This window comes from Ornithodoros turicata, chromosome 5 (genome assembly GCF_037126465.1).
Source record: "Ornithodoros turicata isolate Travis chromosome 5, ASM3712646v1, whole genome shotgun sequence".
Classification (NCBI taxonomy): Eukaryota; Metazoa; Arthropoda; class Arachnida; order Ixodida; family Argasidae; genus Ornithodoros; species Ornithodoros turicata.
This window is the reverse complement of record NC_088205.1, coordinates 42,287,566-42,305,087: the sequence shown is the minus strand read 5'-3', so window position 1 is coordinate 42,305,087 and position 17,522 is coordinate 42,287,566. Positions and strand designations below refer to the sequence as shown.

Below are 17,522 nucleotides of genomic sequence, written 5' to 3'. Positions count from 1 at the left end.
ACAGTAAGCTTGGTGAACCAACTTAGTTGTTGCTATGATGGTTTTACTCAGTTTTACTTTGCGTTTGAGCATTACTAATTTGCGATTGAACGCCCTATTTCAGACACGTTTCTCTCTAGCGCTTCAGAGACGCAGCCGTTTCATCGTGGGTCGCCAGAAGAACTGAGACTGCAGCCGGTCATTGACTGTCAATTGTGCGATTCGACACTGTGAAATACTTCAGTACTGTGTGCGCGGGATGTTTTGTACGATTGTGTCGACAATGGATACCACTTTCAAGGTATGCATTTTCGGAATAAAATAGATACATATATAGTTTTTTTGCAGTACTTTATTTTGTGTATTTTATGCGTGTCGTGAGCGAGTGAACATATAGAACGGAGAAATTCAACTTCGCTCAAGTCACAGACAGTCCACAAAAACTCTTGACATCATACGCGGGATGGTGTTAATTGGGCTTCAGTAAATCATGTTGCACGTGCCATTCTGGTCAGGGGCACCATGCGGATTGGTGTATTCCTGTTAAAGCAATGATACCAATGGGTGCTAAGCAAGGTGTTTTTTGCACTATACACCATCTCAAATGGTGTTTATTGCAGAATACACCATTTAGAAAAGGTGTTTCTCGTAGAAAACACCATTTCAAAAAAGTGCACTCTCATTTGAGAGGTGTAAAAAAAGGAGGGCGCCCTGGAACATGTCATTTACACTTAGAAGGGTGTTTTCGGATTTACTGTGTGGGTACCCACTGGAGCCGTACGCTGTGGCCGGAAGCCAGGAGCTCGTTGTATCTGGCGATTACCAGCGTGCGGAGATCGCAAATAGCACTGCACCGGTACGACGCCAAGCTCTCCAATGCTGACTTGCTGCATCCGCCGGAAGCTGCCGTTTACGCAATGGTCCAGGGAAAATGGCGGGCGCCCAAACCACGTGATCCCCGGGAGCCACTCACAGCGTCTCCGCTGGCCAGCGCGGGAAAAAAGCTGGGGCCCAGTGCGCATGCGCAGACCGACCTCCTTTCTCAACCTCCTTCCCCTTCTCTCCTCGGGTTTTTCGTCTCTCCTCTCGTCCCCCTTATCCCCCCAGCCTCGTCCGTTTCTCTTCGGCGCTTGCTGTCTTGCTGTAGTGTAGAGCAACGATCATGCTGTCCCAAAGCAGACAATCAAAAAGCGATGGTGTATGACAAATCAACTTTATTTGTCCTCGGAAACTGCCTCGAAAAAGCTACAGTACATATCTTTTTACGTCTTGTAACAGGCTTCACTGGAGCTTTAGGTGCTTCGACATCGAAGGGCAGTTCAAAAGCCAATGCTGGGCTATGTGCGTCGTTGTTGCCGATGGCTGCGGGAGAACTAAAACAAAACAAAAAATATATTGATGATCCGTAACTCTGCACGAAAATCACTGCTATGATAGGCAATTGATCTTGATTTCGTATTTGAACACCAAGGCATTTGTCACGAATGTTCGTAGATCACAGTGAATGAACGGCTGCGACGCGCATGAGGGGCAACTAGCATAACCACACATAATTTGATTAACGGCATATCAGAAACGTACAAGTTACGGCCATGCACTGCACAATGAAACGCCGCTAACGTACCGAGTGACTCGTAAATGTTGTACGTAATGCACTTGACGTGATAAACCTGCGTTACTTCCTTCAGTCACAAAAAAGTAATCAAACTTGTCTTACCGTTTACCTGCAGTACGTCGGAAAGAGTGCAGACTTCCTCTCTGACGATTTCTGCGTCCTTTGGAGGTGCAGGGATTCCATCACATGTTCGTCTTCCCGCTGTTGTGATGATGAGGTGGATGTGCCATTCCGTTCTCACATTAGCAGTTCGCCACAATCTAAATCTAAAGCATTCAAAACCCTCAAACTACCCCCTAGCGTCTGCGTGCACAACGGTTGCAGTTGCAGTCCGAGAGAACACGCGTGGCCGAACAGACGTGATTCTGCTCCGTTCGACTGCTTCCGTTGAGCGGTTCGCGCGTTCGGATGCTCGCTCCTCAGTCAAGTGACTCTCGCCCAATCAGCGCAAAGGAAACTGACGCCAGTTTTTTAGACCAATGAGCATCCCAATATTTATACATATATTGCGCAGCCAATCAGAGATCGTTAGCGTACGCGCGCCGGTGGCGACATTATTTTGGAGGCGGTGCGTTTCGCTTTAGAGCCGGCGGCTGCTTGCTGTCCGTGAAGATGGACCACGAGTCGGCCTGTGAACCGGATATGGCGTTGAGCGCTTCATAGATGGCTGTCAGTTCCGCTTCGGTGGATGAAGTTTCATGCGGCAGCTTGAAAGTCTGCGTAGTGTCGCTGTGAGGTATGTAGAAAGCTGCGGACGACGCGACGTACACAACCGAGCCATCTGTGAAAATTGCTTTACGCTGACCGTGGACGGAGTTCAAATGGTCAAGAGCAAACTGGCGCGCAGCGAGGACAGGAGTGTCGTTTTTGCGGGACATGTCGGGAATATGCAGGTCCGTCGGAAGCAGCTCGAGGGTCCACAAGGGTGGAGCGTATAGCAGGCGCGACAGAGGGGGCGGATGAGATTGTGTGCAGAACAAAAATCCGTTCGATGGATCGCCCGCAAAAAATTCGTGAAAGAAGGCCATTTTTTTCTTTATTTTGTTCATTGCGCTTCTTAGAAGACCTGTCTTTCTTTCACCCCCAATGTGAGAGGGAAAAAAAGCACACTATCGCCTCTCGCGTCCTGGAAAAAGATTAAAAGGAAACAGAAAATGCAACCCAAGATAAGGCCAGTTCCGATAGAGTCACCCGATACATTTGTTTTTGTTTTGTTTCCGCAAGTTAAAGCTCATCTTCGACGCATGAGGCGGCACTGTGCTCCTTCCCCCTCTCCCGTTGGGGATGAAGGAAATACGCGTCTTCTAAGAAGCGCAATGAACAAAATAAAGAAAAAATGGCGTTCCTTCACGAATTTTTTGCGGGCGATCTATCGAACGGATTTTTGTTCCGAAAACGGCTACGATATCAGGTGACCGAAAGGAACAGATGTTCTCATTGGAACAACTTTGTAGCTTTTATAATTAAAAAGTTAATTAATGAAAGTTAATTAGGACATTGCCTTTGGACTTTGCTAATGCCCTGCTAGGGAGTGCCCTTCAGCATATGCTATATTGCAATTGATTTCATCTTGGAAAAAGTGTTATATATATTTTTTTAAAAATCTGTTCACACTTAGCGTGGACACCCTGTATATATTACTTAATACTGGCGCTACCCTTGAGACAATACAAACACCTCTTTGTTGGAATTCTACCGACGTAGAAGATATATACCCTTCTAACACACCTAGGAATTGTTGAGGAGTGCGACCTATTGTGTTCATGAAATTCACCTGGTCCAGCATTCTACTTTCTTTTCCACCGAGTCCAGCAGAATAGGAACATCCATGCTAAAACACATATATCTGTATCGTAGCATAGTGTCCAATGGCAGCGGGACAGAGATAGCCGTCGAGATGGTTGCAGCTGGATCTGTTGTAGGGGTTCTTGCACTCTCCCCACTCGCTGATGCTGCAACAACTGTCGGCGTAGGAGAAGGTGCAGTGCCTGTACGGACTGTACCAAACCGGCAATCCTTGGCAAACCCTCGCAACGCGTCGACATATTCCGTTATTGTTTCATGTTAAAATTGATCTCGCCTGTGGAAACGCCAACGTGCGAGCAGCTCAGATAGCCTGCTGTGGAAGTACCGGTTGGCGAGGCCCAGGATTTCCTCGTAGGGTACTTCGGCCGGACGTCTGGGCTGAAGTAAATCTCTTAGCTTTTCGAAGATGGTCTCTCCACACAGGCTGAAGAGCAGGGCACGTTTCTTCTTCGCGTCAAGAATTTCGTTCACCTCAAAGTAAAACTCGAGGCGCTCAACCCAAGATGTCCAACTTGTGTCTGGCACATAGTCCTCATAAGGCGTGCCTGCGAACACTGGTAAAAACGTAAAGAGAACAGGAATACCTGTCACTCACAAAAACATATCTGACAATCCTGAAGAAAAAAGGCGAATTACTTGAGATCAGCGACGACGTCCTCACACTTCAACGTTTCAAAACAGACTGATTGAACCGCTGGCGACTTACCGAAACGCTTCCACTTACATGCAGTGCAATAATGCACGGATTGCACGAACAGTAGCAGCAAGGAGGAGCGCAATACAAGGTTAGCACGGCACCTGTACCTTGGAGGAATAATCCACAGACATGTGAAATACTGCGAACTATTTTCCAAAGCGGACGAGGTAGCATGTCCCGCGGCACACAAAACATGTAGCAACTTGCTCTGGGAGGTGTTGCACGACCCATCAAAGCTGTCCGAAAGATCCTCTCAAACCCCTTAGAGCTAGCTGAATGGTTCTATAACACCTTTCAGATTTCCCTGGAAGTCCTCTCAGGCCCTTCAGAGGTGCTAAAGGGTCGTACGAGACCTTTCTAATTTTCTTGAAAGGTCTTCTTAGACCTCTCAGGTTTTGAGTGGTCTCTTAGACAGATTTTCGATTGGGTCTTATCATCCAACTCACTTTCCTGTTCCCACGGTAATCGAACTCTGTAATGACCATCTATGAACTTCATATTTCTGTTAAAATCTTCCAGAACAGACGTTCCATGTGCTGGCCTCGGATTTTTACCTTCCAATACCAAATTTGCATCCTCCCAAAAGTTCCGCATGAGCTGATCAGATGTACACTCCTCCAGAGACGTTCGAAAGACGGACGCACCATGACGCGACAATCTCCAACATTTGCTCGTGCGTGTCCGCTGAGCACTCACCCCAGCTTTGTACTCATTGCGCCGAAGCGATGGGTTGTCCGCTGTATTTCTCCATCTGTTAGCTCCCAGTAGTGATCAGCGCCGACAAGTATTTCCACTGTTTTCGAGTCGCTGTCAATGTGAGCTCCGCTAGCCATACGGATCTTGCGTACCAGTTTTCGTATCTTATTCTGTGGCATAGCTGGGATCCGCTGCTGACAAATTTGTTCGGTCTCAAGCGCGTCGATAGTATGGTAATTGCCTTTGAGCAGACGTAGTAAAACTTGAATCTTCTTGAATGTGCTTGTTGGATGACCACCGAAGCCTGTGACTGTGAGCTCTTCGGATCCGAGTTGTTCGCATTCCAAGAGGTGAGACATCGTAGCTGTGATGAAACTACGTTGGCTGCCGGTATCAAATAAAATTCGAGCGCTTCTTCTATTCCGCTTTCCTTCAACGGTCGCCACGATGGTTTGTAGCAGAACCAGCTTCTTGCTAGTCTCGTTTGGTCCACTTGTTCCCATTGTCATCGTGACCTCTGAATCACCAAATGCACTGTCAGAAACGGCAATAGCCTCTGCAGCCCCTTATTGTTTTTGTGTATTTCGTCCGCTTGCTGGAGGTCGATCAGGATCGCATAGAGTCGCTGCGTGTCTCTGCGTGAGCAAGTCTTGCAAACCAATCTAGATCTGCACTGACTTGCGATGTGGTTTCGTTTGGTGCAGCGGAGACATCGACGTACTGCTCTGATCCACAGAATACGCACGTCTCCTTTAGTGGGCGTCCTAACAACATTCTCGTACGACGGCGCGCCGTGTTTGCTGTCAGTGCCCAGAAGTCGTGCCCAAAAGAAGTGGGTTGACCCAGAAGTCGCGTTGGTCTTACGCCCAGATACATACGTTTCATCGCCTGATTTGAGCGTTCCGTGGGCGAGCTCTTGTGCCGCAGCTCTGAGGCGAATTAAATTCCACAAAGAATTGAGTGCCTGTTTGTAATCAGTCAACCCAAGTGCGGAATCAGTGACTGCTACAATACTACCCACTGTCTGCTGCGAAGTGGCTGTAGTCCTTATGCTGGCAGTTCCCTTTCGCTTTGGCATCTTCTTGTGATAGTTGGCAACTAGTTCCGTGGGAAGCTTCCGTAAAATTATGGGGCACAAAAAGGCACAGCAGGAGTCAACTGCTAGTCCAATTGCATTGAGGTTTCGGATGCTTGTCTGAATTTCGTTATGCATGCGCCTCAGGCCTCTGTAATCATGATGCCTTCACTACCGGCATGCTGGTTAACCTGTTGATGTGATGCTGTATCATCCTTTCATTCGCGCCGAACTCACTTTGAAGGATCTGAACAACATCATTGTAGCATTCCCCTTGAACGTGAAGGTCGTTAACTACTGCTGCAGCGCTTCCTGACAGCAGAGATGAAAGGTAACAGAATTTCTGCTTTGTTGTCAATGAGCTGTTCTCGCGTACCGCTACATGGTGCGCGGTCCAAAACGGAAGCCATCTGTCGAACCAGCCGTCGAATTTGGGTAGCTCTAGCTTCGGCTGCTTCGTTCGCGTGTGACGATCGGAGACTCAGATCTGGAGTTAGAAAGAAAGCGAATTGCACTGGACGACCGGACACTTTAGAGCAAACACGAAACACCAAATCGTAGAAAACAAGGTATGTCAAACGAATGACGAGCAGAAGTATACTGTACGGTCCCGCATTCTCTGTCCAACATTTTAGGCAGTATCCTACCAACTCAGCCTCTTATGGACAACCTCTGAACTCCAGTCGTGCAATCTCATTCTTCAGTGCCCCACTCTCACCCTCAACGCATTAACCTCATGCGTTTCTTTTAAAGTCATCTAATTCATGTCATCCTTCTTTCAGTTTGTTAGTTTATCCCCCTTTATGTCCTAATTATTTTATTTTATTTTTTATTTATTTTATACTTCTTTCATTTCTTTTTCTTTTTCTTTGCGGAATATCAAGCCGACGTCCCGTTTGGCTCACCTTTCCCCCCTTTTTTTTCCTTTGGTCTAATAAATATATCCCCCTACCAACTCGTCTACGTCTCTCCCTATTTTTTTTTCATCAACATCAACATCGTCTACGTTCATCACTTTTTCTCGCTGCTTCAAGAGTGCTCGCCGATCTAGAGCAGACGACGCTGTGTATACCCAGGCAGCACATGGTGGGATAATAAATGTCTATGTGATGTATAACCTAGGACATCTGGGATGACTATAGAATGTATGAGGCTAGACGTAATATCTAGTAGCTGTCCTCTAGCATAGCAGTAGACGTGCTAATGTAACACTAATAGCCGTCTAACCTTAGACATTGAAGTGTCTATGACCATAGACATAATGACCTGTTTTGACATAATGGCTAAATTTAGTAATGGCTCTTAGACATGCATTAGCACTGAGGCTGCGTTCCAATACCTCGCGGCCGCGAAGCCGCCTGACTAGGCAGCTGAGTAGAGCCCTTTGCTTGTCACTATTGGAACAGGCTTGCCTAGCCGAGGCGCCTGTGGCGCCATCTCGTTGCTCACGCAAGAAATGCGTACGGCGCAAGCGCAGCAGGTACTAGCGTTTCCCGCTGTCAGATGGTCAGGCGTATAACTAGACTGCATCGACGCGCACTAGGCGGTAGCGGACTGAATAGCGGACTTTGCGAGATTTGGAACAAGACTTAACATGGCGGCACTTCCGGTTAGATCGCTAGGCAGTCGACTAACCGGGGTATTGGAACGCAGCCTGAACTTTAGTAGTCTAGGTCTAGGATTAGACCTTTGTTATACCTCATTTTGCTACCCTTATCCGTAGTTTAGACGTCTTGTCTATCGTAGCCCTTGTGGATATTAATACAAAAACGTGTATAACCCTTTGTTAGTACTTCAATCTGAGAGCACGCATTTTGTAATGAATTTATTTCAACAAAAAACTGTACACAAAGTATGCAAAGCTAGTCACAGGGGTGAACCCTTCACATCTATTTGTTACAATGAAGCACAAATATTGTGCAAAAATGTGATTAGCTTTGGTGGTTAAAGTCACGCTAATCTTCCCATTTGTAGTGTCACCTGCTTGAAAGTGTCTGTAGGAAGCTCCACTGGTGCTGGAGCCACAAAGCGGTGTGGATATTCGAACAAGTGTGGTAATCGTAGAATAAGCATTCCCTCTTGCACCCGGGTTCTCCGGCACGTGGGCACTGTTGCCCAGACAAACCTGCAGAACAAGAAGTCAGTTTTAGAGAATGAAGCAGCTAGCCATATTGCACATAACCATTCCAGTCAAAACCAGACAGAGTTATGGATTCACCCTTAGATTTTGCTCTAAAAAATAAGAAAAATATATGTACATGTTTCAAAATGAATGTTAGTACTAAAGTGAATTTCTATCAAATCCCAGAAAGTGACGACTGGAACGGCTTGTTAGCCTCGCTTTGTATTCAACATAATTGCTCCAGGAATATGTATATGATGAGCAAATTGTCAAGTATCTTGCTCCCGATACTTCACGTAACACGGCTTTTGATTAACATATATCGCACGTATATTTTGTTGACGGCGCTTGACGATCAGTCTTTTGACCAGTGACAGGCAGTATTTGAAGCAATGGGTGTTTCAGTAGTTAATTTGTCGATACCTTCCGTTGAAGTACTTGCGTATATTTTCATGAGCTATGCCAGCTTACTGCACCACACCGATCGGCTGGCTCTTGCGGTGTTTATTGTGTTCATAGCAGTGCACTTTGGCCTATGTTAACAAGCTCATGTAGTAATTTGATGTCCTCTAACGCTACTCCAATGCCAATGCAGTGCCACTTTGGTTTGAGCGTGAGAGTTTTGTTTGCTGTGAGTTCCCTGTAACTGTGACGAGGCTGTCAAGGCAACTACCGGGTGTAATCCCCCAGCTGAATAATTTGCAAACAGGTGGTACCACCAAAGAACTTTTTTATATAAAGATCATTGGGGCACTGGCCAAGAACTGAGAAGTGAGCAGCTCATTTGCATACGCTCACTAACAAAATGTCCCAGATATTGCGCTCGACCATCCCAGATATATCTAAAATAAATTGTGGTTAATGGTTCACATGCAGCCAATGGTCTCCCGGCTTATATTTGCCACAATTTTTTTTTTTCACACCGTGGCAGCCTCTTGAAGATTCTGATTTGATATGTAATCTACCAGGTAAAAAGAGAGAAAGAAAGAAAAAACAATAACAACAAAATAGCTTCCCAAAATTTTAGTTTTCTCAGGCCATAAACTCTCGATAAAAAGTGCTGATCAACCTTCAACATGTCTCGGCACCAAAGTATTATGCTTTGCCTTCACTTAGAAGAGATTTGGTTGGAACTTGCACAAAAGCTATTAGATTTTTTTAAATGCCAGGTAGGTTGGAATGTCAAATCGCAATCTTCAAGAGGCGGCCAAGGCGCAAATTTTTTTTCGAAAAAATAAGCCAGAAGAGCAATGGCTGCGTGGGAACAATCAACCACAATATACCCGAAAGAAATCGGGGGTGGTTGAGCGCAATGTCTGGGACGTTTGGCACGGAATGACCCAATTTTACGGAGCAGTTTTGCTGTTGCAGCAGTAGCTGCAGAGTTGTGCCTAACTCGTTACAAGTAACTCGTTACTTGGTAACGGTTACTTTTTTGGTAACGAAGTAACGATTCAGTTACTTTGTTAAAGATGGTAATAGTAACGGAATCAGTTACAAAAACTGGTAACTCGTTACTGACGTTACTCATTCCTTTTCTTCAGCGCGGGGGAGCACATTTCGGCACTTCGTGTGGCGCAATGCGTGACGACCACGACCACGTGGGATTCAAAGTATTATTGCAGTCCCTCACTGGATGTGTTGTTGACGTGCCGAATCGTCTTAAACGAAGGTCCTTGTCTTTTCTCTTGTTTCCGTAATCTCCGACCATCACTCCTTCCCAAGAATGGGCACCAATTGTGCTATGGCTGCAAAAAACGCGGTACGACTTCTAGTCTTTAGCGTATCGATTTCACACGAAAGAGAACGAACTGATGTAAATTTACACTGATGTAAATTTCGAGTATCAGCTTTTTCTGAAGTGCAATTCCTCATTAATAAAGAGTTGAAGTCAAGTGACGGCATGTTTGTTGGCTCCTTTAACTATGCGGCGGTAACGTAAAAGTAACTCGTTACCTGTGAGTAACGAGAACTCGTTACTTTTGTATGGCGGTAACGAATAACGTATTTAGTTACTTTTTTCTGAAGTAACGGGTAACGGTATTTAGTTCCTTTTTTTTGGTAACGGGCACAAGTCGGAGTAGCTGTTGTGGAACAGTGCACCAATGTGCTCTATGTCATACCGATGTCAGGCATCCGGCTGTCAATTGAGTGTTCATTCGCCTGGATCACACACTGGGAGGGGGGAAGCATGTGGTTGTTTCTACACGAGCTGAAACTTTTGTTTGATGTGGTAGATTCTGCGGTTTTACAGCGAATATGATAAGCAGCTAAATGCAACCAAAATGATTCCACATACAGCGAAAGCGGCGGGGTGTCAGCACGTGACACCCAGGCGCTTTCACCATATGTGGAATCATTTTGGTTGTGTTTAGTGCTTGGAAACGTCACCAATGGCTGCTCTCTATCTTGCAGCACTCCTTCACATAACACCCCAGGCTAGGAAACACATAATTGACAGCCAGATAGCTGACAAAGAGCGCATTGGCTCACTGCCTTGCACAAAAAACATGTAAACTGAAAGTAATCAATTTCGCAAAAATCGTTAATTGTCGGCACGTTTTTCACAGAAGGTCTCTATGCACAAAACAGGTACCGCAAGCATCCAAAATCAAATCTAAAATTTATAATGCTTATTTAATTAGTGAGCGTATGCAAATGAGCTTCTCATTTCTTGGTAGATGTCGAAAGCATCTTTCCAAAAAAGTTCTTTCATGGTGCCACCTATTCATGAATTATTCAACCGGGGGAACACAAAGCAAGTCAACCAAACGTCAAAAGGTTTATTTTACCTCGATAAACAAAGGCTGCTCTGCCTCAGCAGCACTGCCCAAGATCATCCCCCTCACAGATGCCTCCTGTCCCCACAACTCCAAGATAGCTATACAAGTGTGAATAAGGCACTGCTTCCAATTTTGTGGGATGAAGGCACGTTTATTCAGCACATTTGTAGTGTCAGCTGTTAGAAAGCGTCTGTAGCCACAGAGTGAAGCAGATCCTCGAACAAGTCTGGTAACTGTAGGATCCACTCTTGCATCCCGGCAGCTGGTCTTCCGGCACATGGATACTGTCACACACGATACCTGCAGAAATAATTATAATGAGCACTAAGCAGCTAGTCATATTGTACACATGCATGCCAGCAGATAGCAGCCAGGGGCATAGCTCGACTCTGTTAGATTTCACGGAAAAGAAAAAGAAAAACTGAATAAAATGTATACACTTGTGTACTCGAGAATTAGTCCGCCGTTAGTAAAACTAATCCCCGGAAGCTTTCTCAGATGTTAGAAAGTGTCGACGCAGGAAGCACCGCTGATGCAGCATCCACAGTGTACAGCGGATCCTCAGTCAAGTCTGGTAACTTCTTTGTAGAAGAAGAATTCCCTCTTGTACCATAGCAACAGGCCTTGCAGCACATGGACACTTACTCAGGTGAAGCTGCAGAACAAGTCAGTTTTAGACAGCATTCAGCATCTAGTCATATGCACACTAGCATTCCACCAGAAACTAGCACAGGGTGTAGCTCGTCCTGTAAAAGCGATAAAACTCCGGTGCAGGGGATACAGAGAGACAAAACAGACGAAGCACTGACTGACAAACAACTTTAATGGCAGAGACACAGCTTAACTACACCAACTGCACACACCCGACCCCTAGTGGCAGCCAAGACCATCATGCTGTAATCACAAAGTTATCACGCAAACAGGAGCACCAAGAAAAATGCCTCCCAGGAACCAGAATTCGAGTTAGTTATCAATGAACTGCTGAATTGTATCCGTTACCAACACGGAAGGCACGCTAATGCAACTATCTCCAGCCTGTTTTATCAAAAAAGCTTCCTTATAAAGAAGAACACCTAACTTATGACTTTTTTCGTTTTTTTTTGAACAGCGGCTCGCACCCAGAACAGGTTCTTAAGTGTTCCGCCAGCTTACCATACCCCTTTCCTCTCGAAGCTCTATGTTCCATCAGACGTACATTAGCACAACGTTTAGTTTGACCAATATACTGGCACCCACAAGACAATGGATTTGAATAAACAACACCAATACTGCAAGTCCCAAAATGATCTACGTGTTTTACATGACAACCCCCAGTTTTTGTCCGGTTAACCCTAGCCATCAAAGACCTGAGTCAATAATCCCTTTTGAAAACCACATCAACACCATGCCTACAGGCTACCTTTTTTAGGCGATGGGAAGCCTGATGAACATACGGGATCACTCCAACCCCAAAGGAACCCGAAAAGGACACATTCTCAGCCGTGACAAATTGTAATCACTGTCACAAGGAAGCTCTATAGAACGCAATCATATGAATAGACCAGAGCAGGCCGCGGACCCTCTCTTGAATCAACTTTATTTTCAAAGGTTCGGGAAAGTACATCACACGTCATGTTGTTGCCGTGATGGTGCTCACGGCGCAGCTTTCGCGTAACAACAAAATAAGGTCACGCCAAGCAACGAACCACGGAACCATACCTCTCAGCACGACGTTTTATCGCGAACAACCAAACCACGCTGCCTATTTCATTCAAACAGGTGATATAGGAACTGTGAACAAGAACGAATAGGACAACGTGGATATCATATGATGGAATTGCTGGAGCGGAAACGGCGAAAATTTCTGTTCTGAGGTTATCTAGTCTAATCCAGGTCCATAGTGGCGCGCAGACTTATCTTAAACAGCGGAGCGCTGTAATCGGGCGCTGATAACCAGCTGGAAACGAGATTGGGATGATCCACTGTCCGGCTCAAGGGAAGGTCGCTCCCGTTCATGAGGAAAGTGGAAAACTGTTGAGTGCTTCTTTACCATTTTAAGTCCTGTGATCTGACAATCATCGATGTATTTTCCCTTTCAATCCCTTTTCAGGCGGACAAGACCATCGAAGACGTTGCACTGCCTACGACCCCTGTGATAATTTCAGCTGGTGAGCCTCGCATCCTGTATGTATCAATAACAGTCATACCATATTTTCTTTTCTTTTAGGGAGCCCCTACGTTTGTCGGCGATTCATGATTGCTGCAGATCAGCAGGTGGTCATGAAAGCAGTACCAGATATGAATGCTGCTCTTGCATCTCTGATGGCCCTGTATATGTCGTTTGCAACATTTCCTATCCACGTCAAGTCGAGGCAACACTTGATTTTCTTCAACGGTAAGAGTGAACTCCTGATGTACTGCATTGTTAGCATTATTTCAAATACTACTCGATAGCAGAAGAAACGAAAACTTGGTCAAACGTCATTAAGCAGGGCGTGGCACATGTACATGGTGTCTTTTTTATTGGAAACGCATCTTTCATAAAGAATCTAAAGGACAGGCTATTTCTGCTTTTGCATATGATACACACGCGGCGGAAACTTTATGGTCAGTATTGTGCACCTGCAGGACAACTAATTCACTAAAATTCGTTAATTAACTTTTTAATTAGTAGCTTTTGGGAAAAACTGAGATAGCAGAATTGTAGCCCATCATCAGAAACGTCAATAACGTTCGAAGAAAGATCGGGAAAAAGCTCGCGTATCTTCAAAATTCATTGCCAAAAACCCACAAGCAAACTGCCTTCAACGGGGAAAAAAAAAAAAGGCGCGGAAAAACACTAAACAACGCTCGAAGGCGTGGCTTATTTTCACATCGGACCGGTTTATCTGCGCGCCAGCTCCAGTCGCTCTGCAAGGTTTGAACAGGGGAATGAACGTATAGTATATTTCTATTGTTGGGAAAAACTCACGTGACCTCTGACGTCGGGCCAATTGTTGGGCCTCGGTAGAGTAGTTTTTTGCTTTGTTTTATTTTGTCTCCCTAGGTGACGGGTGACGTAAAGCGACGCTGCCGAGGCGTTCTTTTCCCCCCTCTGTTCTCTCCCCCGCTTTGGCGGTTCTGGCTGGGTTTTCGTTCGGATCCAGTGAAATAAATAAAACGCGGAAGCGTTGGCTCTTTCTGTTGCCCAAGGTGCTTTATTTTTCATGCTTGGTATTTCCAAATCACACATATGCAGTCTTCTGTATCTGCGCCAAACACGAACTTGACATGAACATAGTTTCTGAAGTTCGAGTAATATGCCGAAGCAACTTCGCATTCACTGTTAGCTGATGTCACACGTGGAAGATGTCACAGCAGATCAGTAAATTCAGTGCACAGGCACACACATTTACAAATCCAGCATGACAGGAAACATGTCTCTTTGCTGCTTGTGTAGCGTCACATGTCAAGGCTGACCCGTCACTAAAGGAACCTGTGCAGCTGCTAAGCCGAAAGATGATGTTCCAACCACTCAGAGTAGCTTATCCATTCTACTGCATCCATGCAGATGCTTTTCTGAAGCAGATATGAGTTGAGCAGCACCTAATTGATACCTGAGCAAGAAAGACCAGAACAGGGATCAGAAAACGTGAAAACTAAAAATTCTACCGGCCGAAATGTTGCGTATATGCCACAGGTGTGGTGCTATGCTATGCTACGCTAAGCGGCGGAATGGAATAGGAACTGACTTACCTCCCATCAAGTGGAAAGACACAGTATTGATCCTTCTTGAATCGTTGTCGCACCAAGCAAGCGAAGCAGACCTGCCTTCCACTTATCTATCACTGAATTTACTTGCAGAAGTATCCAAGAGAATTCGAGTTTTTCAGAGTCGGTATCGACGGGCACTAAAAACCATCCAAAGCGGTAACGGCAAAGGTGCTTTGCGTGCGTCCCTGCTGCACCATATTTCGAAACTTTACGGCGAGCTGCTCCGACACCCCAGACCCCCAGACACGGCGGTGCCGGCTTACGCGCGCCACGAAAAGGTTATAATTTCAAACCGACCTATGAGCGCTCGCATATCGGGGGAGCGGCCGCAGGAGCCAATGGGATGCTCTCGGTAGAGAACTCGCGCTTCGACGTAAAAATTTTGACGTTTCATGACGTTTGATGACGCGAAAGGCTCGCAGCGCCTCACTTTAGTCCGCAAACGTACCCGCGAGTTTCATCCCCTTGGTTTGAACGCGTGACTCATCACGTGGTGTCTGCACGTCCTTTCTGGCCACAGGGGTGCCAGAAGTCCCAGACCTTGTAACCACCCCCAAGCGGTCGCTTGGGGGTGGTTACAAGTAAGTATAAGTTACATGTAAGTATAGTACATTTTGCTTTATGATGCTAAATCATGCTGCACTAAAATGTGTGGTTCCTGTTAAACAACTGATATCGAGATAACTGAGTGACTCAACGTGTCAACCAGCAAACACAAAGTGAGACGACTCGATGTTGTTTCTTATATTGTGCTGAAACAAAGCACGTCACTGTGCACGTTCTGCTTGGTTATCAGTACTTTTCATCTGACGGGGTCACAACAGGGCACAGATAAATTATGAAAAAATGGCTAGGAAGCACGCGAGCTGGTGAAGATGATGCATAATGTAAAAAACCCGAGACTAGGGAACACGAAGGGTGTTGTGTCTGTCCCTTCGTGTTCCTTAGTCTCGGGGTTTTTACATTATACAGATAAATTGCTGCCTTTTCAGCTATGCAAAATATTAGTCATATGCACAGAGCACCATAATTTCTAACATCGGCATCTAACGGCATCTAATTGGTCTGAACAACCGTTTTTTTTATGCTTTCTTAAAACCATCAAACCTGTATTATATGTGATTTACTTTGGCTGCAGGAAAGCACGGGCTTTGACTGTAACCCGTTGCACAACCCATTTACAGAGCTCGAAGATGAGGACGTATTAGTAAGTACTTGCTTTCTCTGGTTCTCCATATGCTTGCACAGAGTTAACTGTGCTACAGTACTGCATTCATCAAATTTTGCAGGGATATGTCCGAGTTGGACATGCATCACCTCACGCTTCTTGTTCAAGCTTAAATACCTCACTGGTGAGAATGTCAACTGTCAGAATTCCTGCTCAATGCAATCCTGTTTTGAATGTTTTGGACCGGCCTGTTGATTTGTGCTTGGAAATTTACATATTGGTACACATGACCCAAGGTTATTTTTATACCTGGGTCAAATCAGTAAGCTGGGCCGAAACATAATTATGTCCATAAGGCTATCAAGTGTCCGAGACATGTTAATGTGAAAGAGAAATGAAGAAGGGGTATAAATAGGGAGTGACTTTTTCGGGTTAAAACCGATTCTGCCCGGTTATTCCCCCGAACTGATGCACGACCAATTCGGGTTAAACCCGATTTCTTTCTGATCTCCAGTCACTATGGAATCCTCAAGTGACGTTTCCACTGAAGACAAACAAAGGTCGCCACGTGTAACACATTTAAGAATGGGTCACTTACGCTCCCAGCAATACACCCATGTGTGTCAACACTGTCTATGCCTTCGAGGATTACCACTGGAAGGTCACGATCCCGCAAAAAAACACAAAAAGAGAGATTAGGAAAGGACTCAATAGACAAGAGGAGAAACGAAAACCCCCGATAACACCCGGCACAATTATATATATTTATACATATAATTATATATATGTATAACAAAGGCACAATTATCGCCTGATTTTTACCCCCGGAATCTGAGAAAGGCATTGAACCCGAAAAAGTCACTCCCTAGGTATAAACTGGCACCAAAAAAAAAAAAAAAAAAACAGCGCAGAGACAGGACGTGAGTAGACAAATGAAGCTCTGACTAACAAGTGTAGTTTATTGGGAAGGAATGAAAACAATTTTGTGGTTGACATACTGGGTCTCGTGGGAAAGGAGGGTAATGGAAGGCACACTGTTACCACCTCTATTATGAATTTGAATCATCCGTCTCATTTGACTAGTCATGTCCGGTCTCTGCAGTGTATTTTGTGTCCAGTATGTACCAACTCGCCCACACTGTTGCTATGAAGGGGTTATAAGTATGGAAACACAGTAGTGATGCTTTGTGAATGCTAACGTTTTTATGCTTTGCCTTCTTTATTGGTGTACACCTGCTTTTACAATTCTACAGTACATTTAGCTATAGCTGAGGGTGATCTCCATCTTTTCCTTTCCTTTGTGTATACAGGAAACCAGTGCCATCACCTATGCTCCCTATGCTGCTGCCACATCTAGCAGAAGGATTTCACTGGTGAGGACTACCAAAAGCAAAACAGTTGAAAGGATGCTATACATTTAAGTGCAGTCAAGGTATATACATGCATTTTATTTTTCTATCGGACACATAGGATACTGCGAGCACCTCCACTCCTGTGACCCCTACCAGAGGGATTATATTGGTAGGAACTATCAGGAGGGCTACTGTTTCATCTCAGACCACAGAGGGAATGTGCGGCATGCTTATATCAACAGTAACATAGAATCTCTCTGTGCCACTACGGTTGGGGATACATTCAAGCCATATAGTTCTTCTTGTCATTGGAGGATATACCAATCTGTCTTGAGACATGGCCACTACCTCGAAATTAATAACTAAGTGCAGTTAAATACAACATATTGCACACAATAAAAGAGAAAAGGAGAGCAAGATGTACCCTGAACACTAAAGGGTTTATTGTGCCCTTTACGTTTTAGAAGAAAAATCTTTCATCACGAGGGTATGATGGC

At 45.2% G+C, this 17,522-nt stretch overlaps 2 long non-coding RNA genes across 2 annotated transcripts; one reads left to right on the top strand and one right to left on the bottom strand.

Annotated features, from left to right (window-relative positions):
- Window positions 1–1,176: 1,176 nt before the first annotated feature.
- LOC135395587 (uncharacterized) lies at window positions 1,177–1,912 on the bottom strand. The gene is made up of 2 exons (XR_010423195.1): window positions 1,704–1,912; window positions 1,177–1,352 (listed from the first exon to the last, which is right to left on the bottom strand). It is a non-coding gene; the product is annotated as an uncharacterized LOC135395587 (long non-coding RNA).
- Window positions 1,913–15,734: 13,822 nt separating this feature from the next.
- LOC135395586 (uncharacterized) lies at window positions 15,735–17,210 on the top strand. Its single transcript, XR_010423194.1, has 3 exons — window positions 15,735–15,857; window positions 16,984–17,046; window positions 17,144–17,210. It is a non-coding gene; the product is annotated as an uncharacterized LOC135395586 (long non-coding RNA).
- Window positions 17,211–17,522: the final 312 nt, after the last annotated feature.